The 15,908-nt window shown below is 44.3% G+C and overlaps 1 protein-coding gene across 12 annotated transcripts in view; it reads right to left on the minus strand.

The window, feature by feature from the left end:
• Positions 1 to 8,050, minus strand: part of MYO18A (myosin XVIIIA) — a 462,365-nt gene extending 454,315 nt beyond the window's left edge. For all 12 annotated transcript variants that reach the window (XM_089683011.1, XM_089683012.1, XM_089683010.1 and 9 more), the window contains exon 1: positions 7,944 to 8,050. The gene's annotated coding sequence lies outside the window, so the exon portion shown is untranslated. The remainder of the gene's footprint in view (positions 1 to 7,943) is intronic.
• Positions 8,051 to 15,908: the final 7,858 nt, after the last annotated feature.

Consider the following 15,908-nt stretch of genomic DNA (forward strand, 5'->3'; position numbering starts at 1 on the left):
GAACTATCCGTCGACATTTAAATGAAATGAAACGCTATGGCAGGAGACCCAGGAGGACCCCACTGCTGACACAGAGACATAAAAAAGCAAGACTACAGTTTGCCAAAATGTACTTGAGTAAGCCAAAAGCCTTCTGGGAAAACGTCTTGTGGACAGATGAGACCAAGATAGAGCTTTTCGGTAAAGCACATCATTCTACTGTTTACCGAAAACGGAATGAGGCCTACAAAGAACAAAACACAGTACCTACGGTAAAATATGGTGGAGGTTCAATGATGTTTTGGGGTTGTTTTGCTGCCTCTGGCACTGGGTGCCTTGACTGTGTGCAAGGCATCATGAAATCTGAGGATTACCAAAGGATTTTGGGTCGCACTGTAGGGCCCAGTGTCAGAAAGCTGGGTTTGCGTCCAAGATCCTGGGTCTTCCAGCAGGACAATGACCCCAAACATACGTCAAAAAGCACTCAGAAATGGATGGCAAAGAAGCGCTGGAGAGTTCTGAAGTGGCCAGCAATGAGCCCAGATCTAAATCCCATTGAACACCTGTGGAGAGATCTTAAAATTGCTGTTGGGAAAAGGTGTCCTTCCAATAAGAGAGACCTGGAGCTGTTTGCAAAGGAAGAGTGGTCCAAAATTCCGGGTGAGAGGTGTCAGAAGCTTATTGATGGTTATAGGAAGCGACTGATTTCAGTTATGTTTTCCAAAGGGTGTGCAACCAAATATTAAGTTAAGGGTGCCAATACTTTTGTCCAGCCCATTTTTGGGGTTTTGTGTGACATTATGTCATATTTGCTTTTCTGCCTCTGTTTTATATTTGTTCCAATACATACAAAGGGAATAAACATGTGTATAGCAAAACATGTGTTAATGCAATACCTTTTTTGTGTGAAATACTTGATTTTCAGGAAAAATATCAAGGGTGCCAACAATTTCGGCCATGACTGTATGTCCGCAGTAGCACAATCCTAAAAGGTGAGAACCATGGGCAGCAAAGTGGTTAGCACTTCCGCCTAGCAGCACTAGCACTGTCGGTTCGATTCCCAACCACAGCACTACCTGCATGGAGTGTGCATGTTCTCCCTGTGCCTGTGAGGGTGTTCTCCCAAACTCCAAAGACTTGTGGGTAGGTTAATTGGCTCCTGTCTAAATTGGCCCTAGTATGTTTGCGAGTTACAGACCTTAGATTGTAAGCTCCTTAAGGGCAGGGACTGATGTGAATGTTCAATACATATGTAAATTGACAGCCTGTAATAAATAACTATACTGTTCACCTTCACACGCACATTATACTGCTGTCCAGGTTGTCAATAACTGTCACTGCAGTCTGATAGACAAAACATACTGACTTCCAACTCGTGATCCCTCCTTGTCACTTCAAGCGAATAAGATATACAAGTCAGTCCTGCAATGAATGTAGTTAGTTCTGGTAAAGTAAACCCACCCAAAGTATGGTGATTTTTACATTCAGAGGTATCACTTTTAATTCAATTAGTAAACATAACCTATTTACTCCTTGCTAATTTCACAGACAGTAGAAAAGATCCAATCCTCACAATGACAGAGCCACACCTTCACAAACTTGTAAATAAAATTTGCTTCAATCTACATAAGCCCTTGATGATCCAATGCGGACATCTGTACAGCAAGTGGTTTGGGTGACAAGTCTTCTAAACAAGCAGCAACAAGTTGGATGACACGAAGGGTTACAATGAAATACGTCACACACCTATTCATCCAGCAAACACAGACCTCTGAAATCCCTCCCGGATGACATCAATATTTCTCATTATCTGGAACGGCAATCTAGCTACAGGCTTTATTAAACCTTTAGAACTGGTATGTAGCTTTTTCCACCTTACTACTTTCCATATATTAGAAAACTGGAGCTGCTTATGTTCAACCAGACACTATTCACTGGAATCTTCTGTCCTTGTCTAGGCTACTTTCACAATGATCCGTGGCAAAAATGCATATGCGTTTTAGTTGCATTGTTACTATTTGTTTTGCTGCAATTTGACCACGTTTTTACAGCATTTGCAGTGCATTTTCTAAAGGACATGAGACTCAAAAACCGCACCAAAACTTAAGGCAGGTGCATTTTGGACGCATTTTCCATTGATTTCAATAGAGAGGTGCATACTTGGTGCGTTCTTTTTCACCGCACCATAAATGCAGCAAGTAGGACTTTGAAAAACGCACTGGACCCACAAAAGATCAGCAAGAAGAGTTCCATAGGAATACATGGTCACACGTTTTCTTCCTTTTTTTTTTTTTTTTGCGTTTAAAAAAAAAATCAGATCAGAACAGTGGCTAAATGGTTAGCACTTCCGCCTGGCAGTACTAGGGTCGTTGGTTTGAATCCCAACCATGGCACCACCTGCCTGGAGTTTGCATGTTCTGCCTGTGCCTGCGTGGGTTTCCTCTGGGTACTCCAGTTTCCTGCCACATTCCAAAGGCATGTTGGCAGGTTAATTGGATCCTGTCTAAATTGTCCCTACTATTTATTTATTTCAGGTACTTCTATAGCACTGTCAATTTACGCAGCACTTTACATATATATTGTACATTCACATCAGTCCCTAACCCTCAAGGGGTGTACAATCTAAGGTCTCTAACTTACATTCATATATACACATACTAGGGACAATTCAGACAGGATCCAATGAACTTACCAGCATGTCTTTGGAGTATGGGAGGAAACTGGAGTACCCGGAGGAAACCCACACAGGCACAGGCAGAACATGCAAACTCCAGGCAAGTGGAGCCGTGGCTGGGATTCGAACCAGTGACCCTAGTACTGCCAGGCAGAAGTGCTAACCATTTAGCCACTGTACTATATGTATGTATGAATGTAAGTTTGTGAACTTAGATTGTACGCCCCTTGAGGGTTAGGGACTGATGTGAATGTACAATATACATGTAAAGCGCTGCGTAAATTGACAGTGCTATATAAGTACCTAAAATAAATAAATAATAAACAGTATGAAAGCAGCCTATGACGACAACTCCACATCTGCACAGATACAGTATGATGCGCATTGACACCCTAGGACAAGAAGAGTGTTAAGCCGACTATAGATGATGCGATTTTCTTTCAAATATTTTAAAAAATATATATATCAAATATATATTTTTTAAGTTGTTTATATAAGTGGCTAGAAGCACATTTAAATATGTTTATGCCCATAATATTAGCACTTTGAAAGGGGGGGGCTATATACTTAGATTGTATGCACAATTTTGCACTGTTTGTATATTTAAAGAGTAGCGCTGTTTCCATTTATTGATAACCACGAGCTGCAGGAAAGAAAATTGCTTGGTTCCCCCATCAACACAGTTAGGGTTGATGGAGGAAAACCTCCTGCGGAGCCATTATGTTTTCTTGGGGGGGAAGGGAGTGGGGGGGAAGGGGGGGAAGGGAGTGGCGGGTGGTGGAGCCGCCCCTGCCGGGAGAACACAGTGATTATTGTTAGCGGCTATAGCTGCTGGTAGCAGTCGCATGCAAAATCTGACAGGCTGGTTGAACCTAATTTGTACAACAACCAAAGTTGGGCAGAATCAGCCTGCCCGTAGATGGTTCAGATTTCCGCTAGTCCCTGCTAAACCAGCCAAGATTTAAACCGGCTTTACTGGCTGGATCACCAAGTGACGACAAAAGGAAAAAAAGGCCTGAAAATTAATGCAACCACCACATCTAAGGACAGGTGATCTGCAATATATGAAATATGGACGATAGATGAAGTCCGCTTTGCTGTTCAGCATATTAAGCATAAACTATGCTAACAGTCTTCCAGAGATAGATTCTAAATGCTTACATTACCTGGAGAAAATTCTGCTTCAGGCTCCTTTCAGTGTTGGTCAAATTACCCAAACCTGGTTCCACACTGTTGTACAGCAGTTTGGCTGCAGTGCAGATGTACTACATTGCCCAATGCAGATGTTGGGAATACGCCCTTATTAAAGCTGAACTCCAACCTTCAGTGTTGTGAAGTTGTACAAGCTACTCTCCTGTACTGAAATTTCACTGCACACTGTGAGAATCCCACAGTGTGCATTAGAAGCTGCAGCAAGTCATATAGAGCCTGTCCAGTTTCCAGGCTAAAGGACGCCCAGCATTATTTAACTCTCTACTCCTCAGCTTTACTGTCCCTGGATTTCAGTTCTTCCAATCATGGAGGCCCAGCATCACATGTGGGCATTACCTAGGATGGTCTGGGAGGTAACTCAGTGTGTGTATGTATGTATATATATATATATATATATATTTTTTTTTTTTTTTTTTTTTTTTTTTAATTACAAGCTCTTCCCATAAGAGGCATCTACATTTATATTACAAACACTTATAAAAGAATAAAAAATACAGAATCTTTAGAACTAAAATAGAAGAAACTTTTGGTTTGCATTTTGGATAGAGCAAGAGCCAGTTTACACCACAAAAAATGCATTCCAGATGCTTTTCAGCATGTGAGTTTTTAATGCATGTTTGGTGCAGATGTGTTGCTTTTTGTCGCCTTTATGGATGCAGTCAAGATGCTTTTCTTACTTTTTCTTGCTGTACTGGGGTCGGGTACATTTTTTATGCATTTTATCATGTTCCAGTACAGTCCCATGCAGGAAAAATGCAGCATGCTCTACTTTTTTATAAAAGAATAAAAAATACAGAATCTTTAGAACTAAAATAGAAGAAACTTTTGGTTTGCATTTTGGATAGAGCAAGAGCCAGTTTACACCACAAAAAATGCATTCCAGATGCTTTTCAGCATGTGAGTTTTTAATGCATGTTTGGTGCAGATGTGTTGCTTTTTGTCGCCTTTATGGATGCAGTCAAGATGCTTTTCTTACTTTTTCTTGCTGTACTGGGGTCGGGTACATTTTTTATGCATTTTATCATGTTCCAGTACAGTCCCATGCAGGAAAAATGCAGCATGCTCTACTTTTTTATAAAAGAATAAAAAATACAGAATCTTTAAAACGAATAGATAAAAAAACAATTGGTTTGCATTTTGGATAGAGTAAGAGCCAGTTCACACCACAAAAAAATGTATTCCAGATACTTTTCAGCCTGTGCATTTTTAATGCATTTTGTTGCTTTTTGTCACCTTTCTATTCAAGATGCTTTTCTTAATTTTTGCTGTTTTCTTTTTTTTTTTTTGCTGTACTGGGGTCTGGTAAATTTTTTATGCATTTTATCACATTACAGTACAGTCCCATGCAGGAAAAATGCAGCATGCTCTATTTTTTTTCCTGGAACGCCCTGGAACTGATCGCACTAGGAAACCATGTAACCTACTTACCATGCATTTTTGATGCACAAAAAAAGGCACTGGACTGCATGTGGTGTGCACTGGCCCTTAGGGAAGGATTAGGACTCCTGCCCACAAAAAAAAATGACGGGGTCCTAATCTTTCCCTTACTCTATCCAAAATACAGACCAAAAGTTTTTGTTTTTTTTAAACTTAGTTTGACTTTAAGATTCTGGGGGTTTTTTGTTTGTTTTTTTGTGTGTCCCATGGGGGAGATTCCTCTTTGCATCCTGCCTTCTAGCTAAAACAGGAAGTAGGAAGAAATTCCTCCAACGTTGGGAAATCCGAGGGGGTCCCCATTGGAAGATTTCTGCTCTATTACCATTCTGGTGACAACCCAAAATTTTGGAATTTTCTTTCACCTTCAATAATAATTGTAAAATAGGATAAATAGAGAGGGTGAATCTCCCTAACGGGGACACAGACAGCAAAAAAAAAAAAAAAAATCTGCCAGGGGTTCTAATCCTTCTCCACTAAATTCTAAACTAAAAAAAGGTTTTGTCTTTAGTTGCACTTTAAACAGAACTGATAATAAAAGCAATCCCTTGAAACTACAAAGTGCAGATATCATTGTAATCCAAGTAGTGATAGTAGAAGTGGTGGGTGTGGGCACAGGACAGCGACCAATCACAGGGAAACATGGCAACCCGGGTGTTCGCATACTGACAGCCAAGTTTCTGTGCCGTTGTCATGGAGCCCTGTTACCCTCCAGATGTTGGTGGCAAAAAGTATGCAAAGCATGCTGGGACTTCGAGTTCATCAGCATCTGGAAGGAAAGTAGGTTCTCTGGATTGATTTGGATCATTTCATTGTTATGTGAATAAAGTCATTTCTGACAAGTTCATTAACGATGTACAGCAGCACAGAGCACATACAACAAAGGTACAGTAGGAGTTTCTGTGCGCTGCGAGGATGTGGACGGGCCTCAGCAATAGGACCTAATAATAATAATAAATAATAATACATCAATAATAATAATAATAATACATCAATAATTAATAGGATGTTTCCAATATCATATACAAGTGTGGATGTAGCAGGTGCTCTCAGGGCTTCCACATGAGAAGAGAAGCACAGTGGTTGTCACATCGCTTTATCACTAATTATATATATATATTATTTTTTTTATTGATGATATATTAGTGTTCATAGGAGTATGATTTGTATAGGTCACATTACCAGGACTGTTATTTCCAGCAAAGCTGCACATATATTTCCAGGGAACAGACAAGCAATGTTAACATTCATTTCAGGAAATAAAATATTAAACAGCCCGTGTGTCATCAGCCTAAAGATACACAAACATACATGGTATACACACAGCACATTGCAGGACTGCTCTCTGTATACTGGTCAGGGGTCACCAGGCTGGTGCACTGGAGGTCCCTGACATGTCAGTCCTGTATATGTCCCAGCATTGGGGGTCCCTGACATGTCAGTCCTGTATATGTCCCAGCATTGGGGGTCCCTGACATGTCAGTCCTGTATATGTCCCAGCATTGGGGGTCCCTGACATGTCAGTCCTGTATATTTCCAATAACTGGGGGTCCCTGACATGTCAGTCCTGTATATGTTCCATCATTAGGGGTCCCTGACATGTCAGTCCTTTATATGTCCCATCACTGGGTGTCCCTGACATGTCAGTCCTGTATATTTCCAATAACTGGGGGTCCCTGACATGTCAGTCCTGTATATGTCCCAGCATTGGGGGTCCCTGACATGTCAGTCTGGTATATGTCCCATCATTGGGGGACCCTGACATGTCTGTCCTCTATATGTCCCAGCATTGGGGGTCCCTGACATGTCAGTCCTCTATATGTTCCATCATTGGGGGTCCCTGACATGTCATTCCTCTATATGGTCCATCATTGAGGGTCCCTGACATGTCAGTCCTCTATATGTTCCATCATTGGGGGTCCCTGACATGTCAGTCCTGTATATGTTCCATCATTGAGGGTCCCTGACATGTCTGCCCTGTATATGTTCCATCCTTGGGGGTCCTTGACATGTCATTCTGTTATATGTTCCATTATTGGGGGTCACTGACATGTCAGTCCTCTATATGTCCCATCACTGGGGGTCCCTGACATGTCAGTCCTCTATATCTCCCATCACTGGGGGGTCCCTGTCATGTCAGTCCTCTATATGTTCCATCACTGGGGGTCCATGACATGTTAGTCCTCTATATGTTCCATCATTGGGGGTCCATGACATGTCAGTCCTCTATATGTTCCATCATTGGGGGTTCCTTGACATGTCAGTCCTCTATATGTTCCATCATTGGGGGTCCCTGACATGTCAGTCCTCTATATGTTCCATCATTGGGGGTCCCTGACATGTCAGTCCTCTATATGTTCCATCACTGGGGGTCCCTGATATGTCAGTCCTCTATAAGTTCCATCATTGGGGGTCCCTGACATGTCAGTCCTCTTTATGTCCCAGTATTGGGGGTCCCGGCCAGGTGATCAGTCCTGTACATGTCCCTGGAGGAGAGTGGTCCCAGATGTGTGACAGGTCGGTCCTGCTCCCCCATCACACAGCCCAGCCTGCAGCACACGGCGCAGTACGGAGGATTGCGGGGCTGAGCGCAGCACGCAGGGCGGTGGGAGGCCGGTAGGTGTCGGTGTACACACATACATACCCCCGGGGGACCGCCGTACGGTGACCGGCATAGATCAGACCTCCGATCCTCCCGCTGGAGATTTTTTCCAGGAGCTGCTTAGAAATAATGGAGGACTGTAACCCCGCCCCCAGAGGGATGTCATTGGGTCATGTGACCACTCCAGACTAGGATTAACCCCTCCACCGCCAGGAAGGCAGAGCCGGGATTGCCCTGTGATGGGGGAGGTGCTGTGACTACATGTCCCAGCATGTTCCCATCCCCCACCGTTCCTGCCAGTCATTTCCTTTCCCGTGCACGGATCAGTCTCTGTGTCCTCGGGCGGCTCGTCTATCGTCATCTCCTTCTACACTCACCTCACTAGGCTCGGCATTCGGGGCCATTTACACACACCGGAGTCCAACTTCCCCATTATAGAGATAGTATTAGGGACACTTCTCTGGCGGTATGGTCCCTTCAAAGAGGAACTAAACCCTCCTGTCCTTCTCAGACAAGGAAGCCACCATCCTGGCCTCTCTGTCATCTGTGGTTGCCATGGTATTGCTCATGTGATCAACTCTGACTACGGATATTTCATGGCTTGAAGCAGTGGTTACCGAACTGTGGCCCTTTCCTTGCCTTTGTCTGGCCCCGGGGCACCATTCCATCCACTGACACAATTCCTTCCACTGACACCAACACGGGGCACAATTCCTTCCACTGACACCAACACGGGGGACAATTCCTTCCACTGACACCAACGATGGGGGACAATTCCTTCCACTGACTCCAACGATGGGGGACAATTCCTTCTACTGACTCCAACAAAGGGGGACAATTCCTTCCACTGACTCCAACAATGGGGGACAATTCCTTCCACTGACTCCAACAATGGGGGACAATTCCTTCCACTGACTCCAACAATGGAACAATTCCTTCCACTGACTCCAACGATGGGGGACAATTCCTTCCACTGACACAAACAATGGCGGACAATTACTTCCACTGACACCAACAATGGCGGACAATTACTTCCACTGACTCCAACAATGGGGGACAATTCCTTCCACTGACTCCAACAATGGGACAATTCCTTCCACTGACACCAACGATGGGGGACAATTCCTTCCACTGACTCTAACGATGGGGGACAATTCCTTCCACTGACAAAAACAATGGCGGACAATTACTTCCACTGACACCAACAATGGCGGACAATTACTTCCACTGACTCCAACAAAGGGGGACAATTCCTTCCACTGACTCCAACAATGGGGGACAATTCCTTCCACTGACTCCAACAATGGGGGACAATTCCTTCCACTGACTCCAACAATGGGGGACAATTCCTTCCACTGACTCCAACAATGGAACAATTCCTTCCACTGACTCCAACGATGGGGGACAATTCCTTCCACTGACACAAACAATGGCGGACAATTACTTCCACTGACACCAACAATGGCGGACAATTACTTCCACTGACTCCAACAATGGGGGACAATTCCTTCCACTGACTCCAACAATGGGACAATTCCTTCCACTGACACCAACGATGGGGGACAATTACTTCCACTGACACCAACAATGGCGGACAATTACTTCCACTGACACCAACAATGGGGGACAATTCCTTCCACTGACTCCAACAATGGGGGACAATTCTGTCCACTGACTCCAACAATGGGGGACAATTCCTTCCACTGACACCAACGATGGGGGACAATTCCTTCCACTGACTCCAACGATGGGGGACAGTTCCTTCCACTGACACAAACAATGGCGGACAATTCCTTCCACTGACACTAACAATGGGGGACAATTCCTTCCACTGACACCAACGATGGGGGACAATTCCTTCCACTGACACCAACAATGGGGGACAATTCCTTCCACTGACTCCAACGATAGGACAATTCCTTCCACTGACCCCAACAATGGGGGACAATTCCTTCCACTGACACCAACAATGGGGGACAATTTCTTCCACTGACACCAACAATGGGGGACAATTCCTTCCACTGACTCCAACAATGGGGGACAATTCCTTCCACTGACTCCAACAATGGGGGACAATTCCTTCCACTGACTCCAACAATGGGACAATTCCTTCCACTGACTCCAACAATGGGGGACAATTCCTTCCACTGACACCAACAATGGGGGACAATTTCTTCCACTGACACCAACAATGGGGGACAATTCCTTCCACTGACTCCAACAATGGGGGACAATTCCTTCCACTGACTCCAACAATGGGGGACAATTCCTTCCACTGACTCCAACAATGGGGGACAATTCCTTCCACTGACACCAACAATGGCGGACAATTACTGCCACTGACACTAACAATGGGGGACAATTCCTTCCACTGACTCCAACAATGGGGGACAATTTCTTCCACTGACACTAACAATGGGGGACAATTCCTTCCACTGACTCCAACAATGGGGGACAATTCCTTCCACTGACACCAACAATGGCGGACAATTTCTTCCACTGACTCTAACAATGGGGGACAATTACAGTGGGGATCGAAAGTTTGGGCACCCCAGCTAAAAATTTGTATTAATGTGCATAAAGAAGCCAAGGAAAGATGGAAAAATCTCCAAAAGGCATCAAATTACAGATTAGACATTCTTATGTCAACAAAAGTTAGATTTTATTTCCATCATTTACACTTTCAAAATAACAGAAAACAAAAAAATGGCGTCTGCAAAAGTTTGGGCACCCTGCAGAGTTAATATCTTGTACTGCCCCCTTTGGCAAGTATCACAGCTTGTAAACGCTTTTTGTAGCCAGCCAAGAGTCTTTCAATTCTTGTTTGAGGTATCTTTGCCCATTCTTCCTTACAAAAGTCTTCCAGTTCTTCGAGATTTCTGGGCTGTCTGTCACGCACTGCTCTTTAAAGGTCTATCCATAGATTTTCAATTATGTTGAGGTCAGGAGATTGTGAAGGCCATGGCAAAACCTTCAGTTTACGCCTCTTGATGTAATCCCCCATGGATTTCGAGGTGTGTTTAGGATCATTATCCATTTGTAGAAGCCATCCTCTCTTTAACTTCAGCTTTTTCACAGATGGCATTAAGTTACCATCCAAAATTTGCTGAAATTTTATTGAATCCATTTTTCCTTCTACTCGTGAGATGTTCCCTGTGCCACTGGCTGCAACACAACCCCAAAGCATGATTGATCCAACCTCATGCTTAACAGTTGGACAGAGGTTCTTTTCATTAAATTCTGTGCTCCTTCTCCAAACGTACCTTTGCTCATTCCGGCCAAAAAGTTCAATTTTAACCTCATCGGTCCACAGAACTTGTTTCCAAAATGCATCAGGCTTGTCTATATGTTCATTTGCAAAGTTCAAACGATGATTTTTGTGGTGAGGACGTAGAAGAGGTTTTCTTCTGATGACTCTTCCATGAAGACCATATTTGTACAAGTATCTCTTTATAGTGGAATAGTGTACCACAACTCCAGTGTCTGCCAGATCTTTCTGGAGGGATCGTGCAGTCAAACGAGGGTTTTGAATTGTTTTTCTCACAATCCTGCGAGCTGTTCTGTCTGATATTTTTCTTGGTCTTCCAGATCTTGCTTTAACTTCCACTGTTCCTGATGACTGCCATTTCTTAATTACATTCCGAACAGAGGATATTGACATCTGAAAACGCTTTGCTATCTTCTTATAGCCTTCTCCAGCTTTGTGAGCGTCAACTATTTTCAGTTTCAGTTTTCTAGACAACTGCTTAGAAGAACCCATAGTGCTGATTGTTGGGGCAAGGTCAGATGAGTCTGGGCATTTAAAACCTTTGAGATTGACATCGCCTGGTCTTCCCAGACGATGATTGAGAACAATCCATGACACTGGCAGGTCTCAGCTTGGCAAAGGGGGCAGTGCATGCTATAAATTCTGCAGGGTGCCCAAACTTTTGCAGACGCCATTTTTTTGTTTTGTGTTATTTTGAAAGTGTAAATGATGGAAATAAAATCTAACTTTTGTTGACATATTATAAGAATGTCTAATCTGTAATTTGATGCCTTTTGGAGATTTTTCCATCTTTCCTTGGCTTCTTTATGCACATTAATACAAATTTTTAGCTGGGGTGCCCAAACTTTCAATCCCCACTGTACTTCCACTGACACCAACAATGGGGGACAATTCCTTCCACTGACACCAAAAATGGGGAACAATTCCTTCCACTGACAATAATGGGGGAAAATTCCTTCCACTGATTCCAACAATGAGGGACAATTCCTTTCACTGACAATAATGGGGGACAATTCCTTCCACTGACTCCAACAATGGGGGACAATTCCACTGAAAATAATGGGGGACAATTCCTTCCACTGACTCCAACAATGGGGGACAATTCCACTGACAATAATGGGGGACAATTCCTTCCACTGGCAATAATGGGGGACAATTCCTTCCACTGACTCCAACATTGGGGGACAATTCCACTGACAATAATGGGGGAGAATTACTTCCACTGACACCAACAATGGGGGACAATTCCACTGACAATATTGGGGGAGAATTACTTCCACAGACACTAACAATGGGGGACAATTCCTTCTACTGAAGAATTACTTCCACAGACACCAACAATGGGGTACAATTCCTTCCACTCACCACAGTGGGGGAGAATTACTTCCACTGACACCAACAATGGGGGACAATTCTTTCCAGTGACACTAATGATGGGGGACAAGACAATTCCTTCCACTGACACCAACGATGGGGGAAAATTCCTTCCACTGACACCAACAATGGGGGACAATTACTTCCACTGCTACTAACAATGGGGGACAATTCCTTCCACTGACAATATTGGGGGAGAATTACTTCCACTGACACCAACAATGGGGGAAAATTGCTTCCACTGACACTAACAATGGGGGACAATTTCTTTCACTGACAATAATGGGGGAGAATTACGTCCACTGACACCAACAATGGGGGACAATTCTTTCCACTGGCACCAACAATGGGGGACAATTCCTTCCACTAACACCAACAATGGGGGACAATTCCTTCCACTGATACTAACACTGAGGGACAATTACTTCCACTGACACCAACAATTGGGGACAATTACTTCTGCTGACAATAATGGAGAATTACTTCTACTGACACCAACAATGGGGGAAAATTACTTACACTAACAATGGGGGACAATTCCTTCCACTGATAATAATGGGAGATAATTATTTCCACTGACACCAACAATGGGGGACCATTCCACTGACAATAATGGGGCTTTATTCCTTCTACTGACACCAACAATGGGGCACTATTCTTTCCACTGACACCAACAGTGGCGGATAATTCCTTCCACCGATACCAATGATTGGGCACTATTCCTCATACTGACACCAATAATGAGGGACAATTCCTTCCACTGGCACCAACAATGGGGTATAACTCTTTCCCTTGACACCAACAATGGGGGACAATTCCACTGATACCAAAGTTTGATTTACTCCCACTGCACACCAGGACATTATCTACTCTCACTGACCCTAGTCCGGCCCCCCTAAACTCTGAAAGACAGTAAACTGGCCCTCTTTTAGAACATTTGGGGACCCCTGACTTAAAGGATAAGTTCACCTTTTAAGAAAAAATAACTGCACATTTTTTTGCAGGTAAGAAAAATGTGCATTTATATTTTTTGTTTCTGGAGCTTGTAAATGCTGGGACTTGTAGTTTTCCCATTCACCCCCATCGGAATCCCCATATACTTGTCCTGATAAAAAAAAAGAAGATAATTTTAAGCAAAACCATATTTAATTCAGAGGTGATTTTAGGAATGTCGGGGGGGAGGGGCTTTTAAAAATGAAAGAGGCTTTATGGCGGCTTGAAAGTTTAATATTTTTACCATTTCGTTGTTTATCTCCTCCTCCCTCCCTGCCTGTCTCCAGCACCGCACCCAGGGACTAACAGGGAGGGGAGGGACCTTGCAGTGTGATGGGTACCGATTGGCTTCTCGGCAGGAAAGGGGAGTGTTGAGCTCTCTTGACGTTGAGCAGAAGCGCATCTGCGGAGCGAGTAAATGAGGTGCCGGACCCAATGAAAAAAAAAACTTTATTCCTTCAGGTTACTTTCACACACGGAAACACTTGAGTGATCAGTACTTGCGCCTGCTGAGCAGCCAAATCAAGGTCTGATGTCTGCTCTGTTAAAGTGGCAGTAAACCCACGGTTGTATCCTTTACCTGTAGGGCAGCTTACAATAAAGCCTATCTGTAGGTCAAATGAACATCTGAACGTGCACCGTATAGGAGTTATTGCCCAACAAAGGATTTACTGACCCGGCCATTTTTTGCGCTGAGGCACTGTGTGACTTTGACAATTGCGCGGTCATGCAACGCTGCACCCAAATGAGATTTACCTCCTTTTTTTCCCACTAATTGAGTTTTCTTTTAGTGGTGTTTGATCGCCTGTGCATTTTTTATTTTTTGTGCTATAAAAAAAAAACTTTTGAGAAAAAAACAATGTTTTTGGCTTTTTGCTATTAACCCCCCTGGCCAGGGGAAGACTGACAACTCATGGGGCCCCCGGGCAATAGGGGATCATGGGGCCCCTGTGTCCTTGCCCAAACTCAAAAAAACCTATGAAAAAGGTACCAAGGGCGTCTCATGGGGCCCCCTACTGACCCTGGGCCCGAGTTTCCAAATGGTCAGTCCACCCTTGGCAGTATTCCCAACTGTAGCTCGGGGTTAACTTTCAGTACCAAAAGCAGTAACCCCGAGCTACACTCGGGAATACCCTGCAGCGTTGCTCAGAGATTCCCTCCAGCATTTACCTTGTCCTGCGCTCCCGCAATGTCCTCCCTGCAACATCCCCAGCCATCTCCTCCGGCTGGCATCCGTCTTCCGGGTTCAATTCCCTGCGAGCATCGGGACGTACCAGACGTACGGGAGACGGAACGGCAGGAAAGACGTACGGGAGACGGAACATGTGCATGTGATTAGCTGTGACCATTCACAGCTAGGCACTAGTATACAATGGATGGCATCATGAATGAAGCCATCCATTGTACACAACTGTCATGTGACCTGCTGTGATTGGTCACAGCAGGTCACATGGTACCAGCAACGGGAGCCGGTACTCGGATCTGTCATTGACCGTGTCCGAGGTGCACGGCCGGTGACAGATCGCACTGCTGCACCGCTCTGCATTAGCGCAAACGGCGCATGTGCGGGAGCACGCCAAATGGCGTGCACCCGGAGTGCAGAGATACTTCTGAAGCTGCCAAACGGCCATTGGCCGGGCGGCTAATGGTTAAAGTAAATCTAAAGGTTATTTTTTTTTTCTTTGGAAAATATTAAACATTTCTATACTCACCTGCTGTGTGCAGTGGTTTTGCACAGAGCAGCCTGTATCCTCCTCTGCTCAGGTCCCCTTCAGGCTCTCCTGGCCCCTCCCTCCTATCGGGTGCCCCCATAGTAAGCAGCTTGCTATGGGGGAACCTGCTGCTCCATGTGTCCGTTCACACACGGAGCCGCAGCTTTGCTCCGCTACCCCTCCCCTCATTGGCTGACTGGCTGTGATTGACAGCAGTGGGAGCCAATGGTTTCCGCTTGCTGTCTCAGCCAATGTGGAGGCAGAGACCTGGGACAGCCAAGGCTGTCATTCACATTGCTGGATTGCGATGAGACTCAGGGAAGTATTGAGTTGGCTGGGGGCATTGCTGTACACAGAAGGTGTTTCACCTTCATGCATAGAACCTTCAGTCTTTACAACTACTTTAACTTCTTATAGTTCATAGAACATACAAAGTTGTATACTGTATGTTTAGTTCTGTATTCTATATAATGCTGATATACTGTGTTGTTCCTTCTTTAATGCCATTACATGGGCTTTATTGATCAATGTCTAATGGCAATGTTCTTGCTTGCAGCAACAAATCTGATTCTAACATTGCACCTAAAGTGTAACTAAAGCCAAAACATTTGTTTTCATTTTGGATAGAGTAAGGGAGGGTTATAACCCCCATCATTTTTT

Source organism: Staurois parvus, unplaced genomic scaffold (assembly GCF_062004578.1).
Source record: "Staurois parvus isolate SC_StPar_1 unplaced genomic scaffold, SC_StPar_1.0 ptg000299l, whole genome shotgun sequence".
Taxonomy (NCBI): Eukaryota; Metazoa; Chordata; class Amphibia; order Anura; family Ranidae; genus Staurois; species Staurois parvus.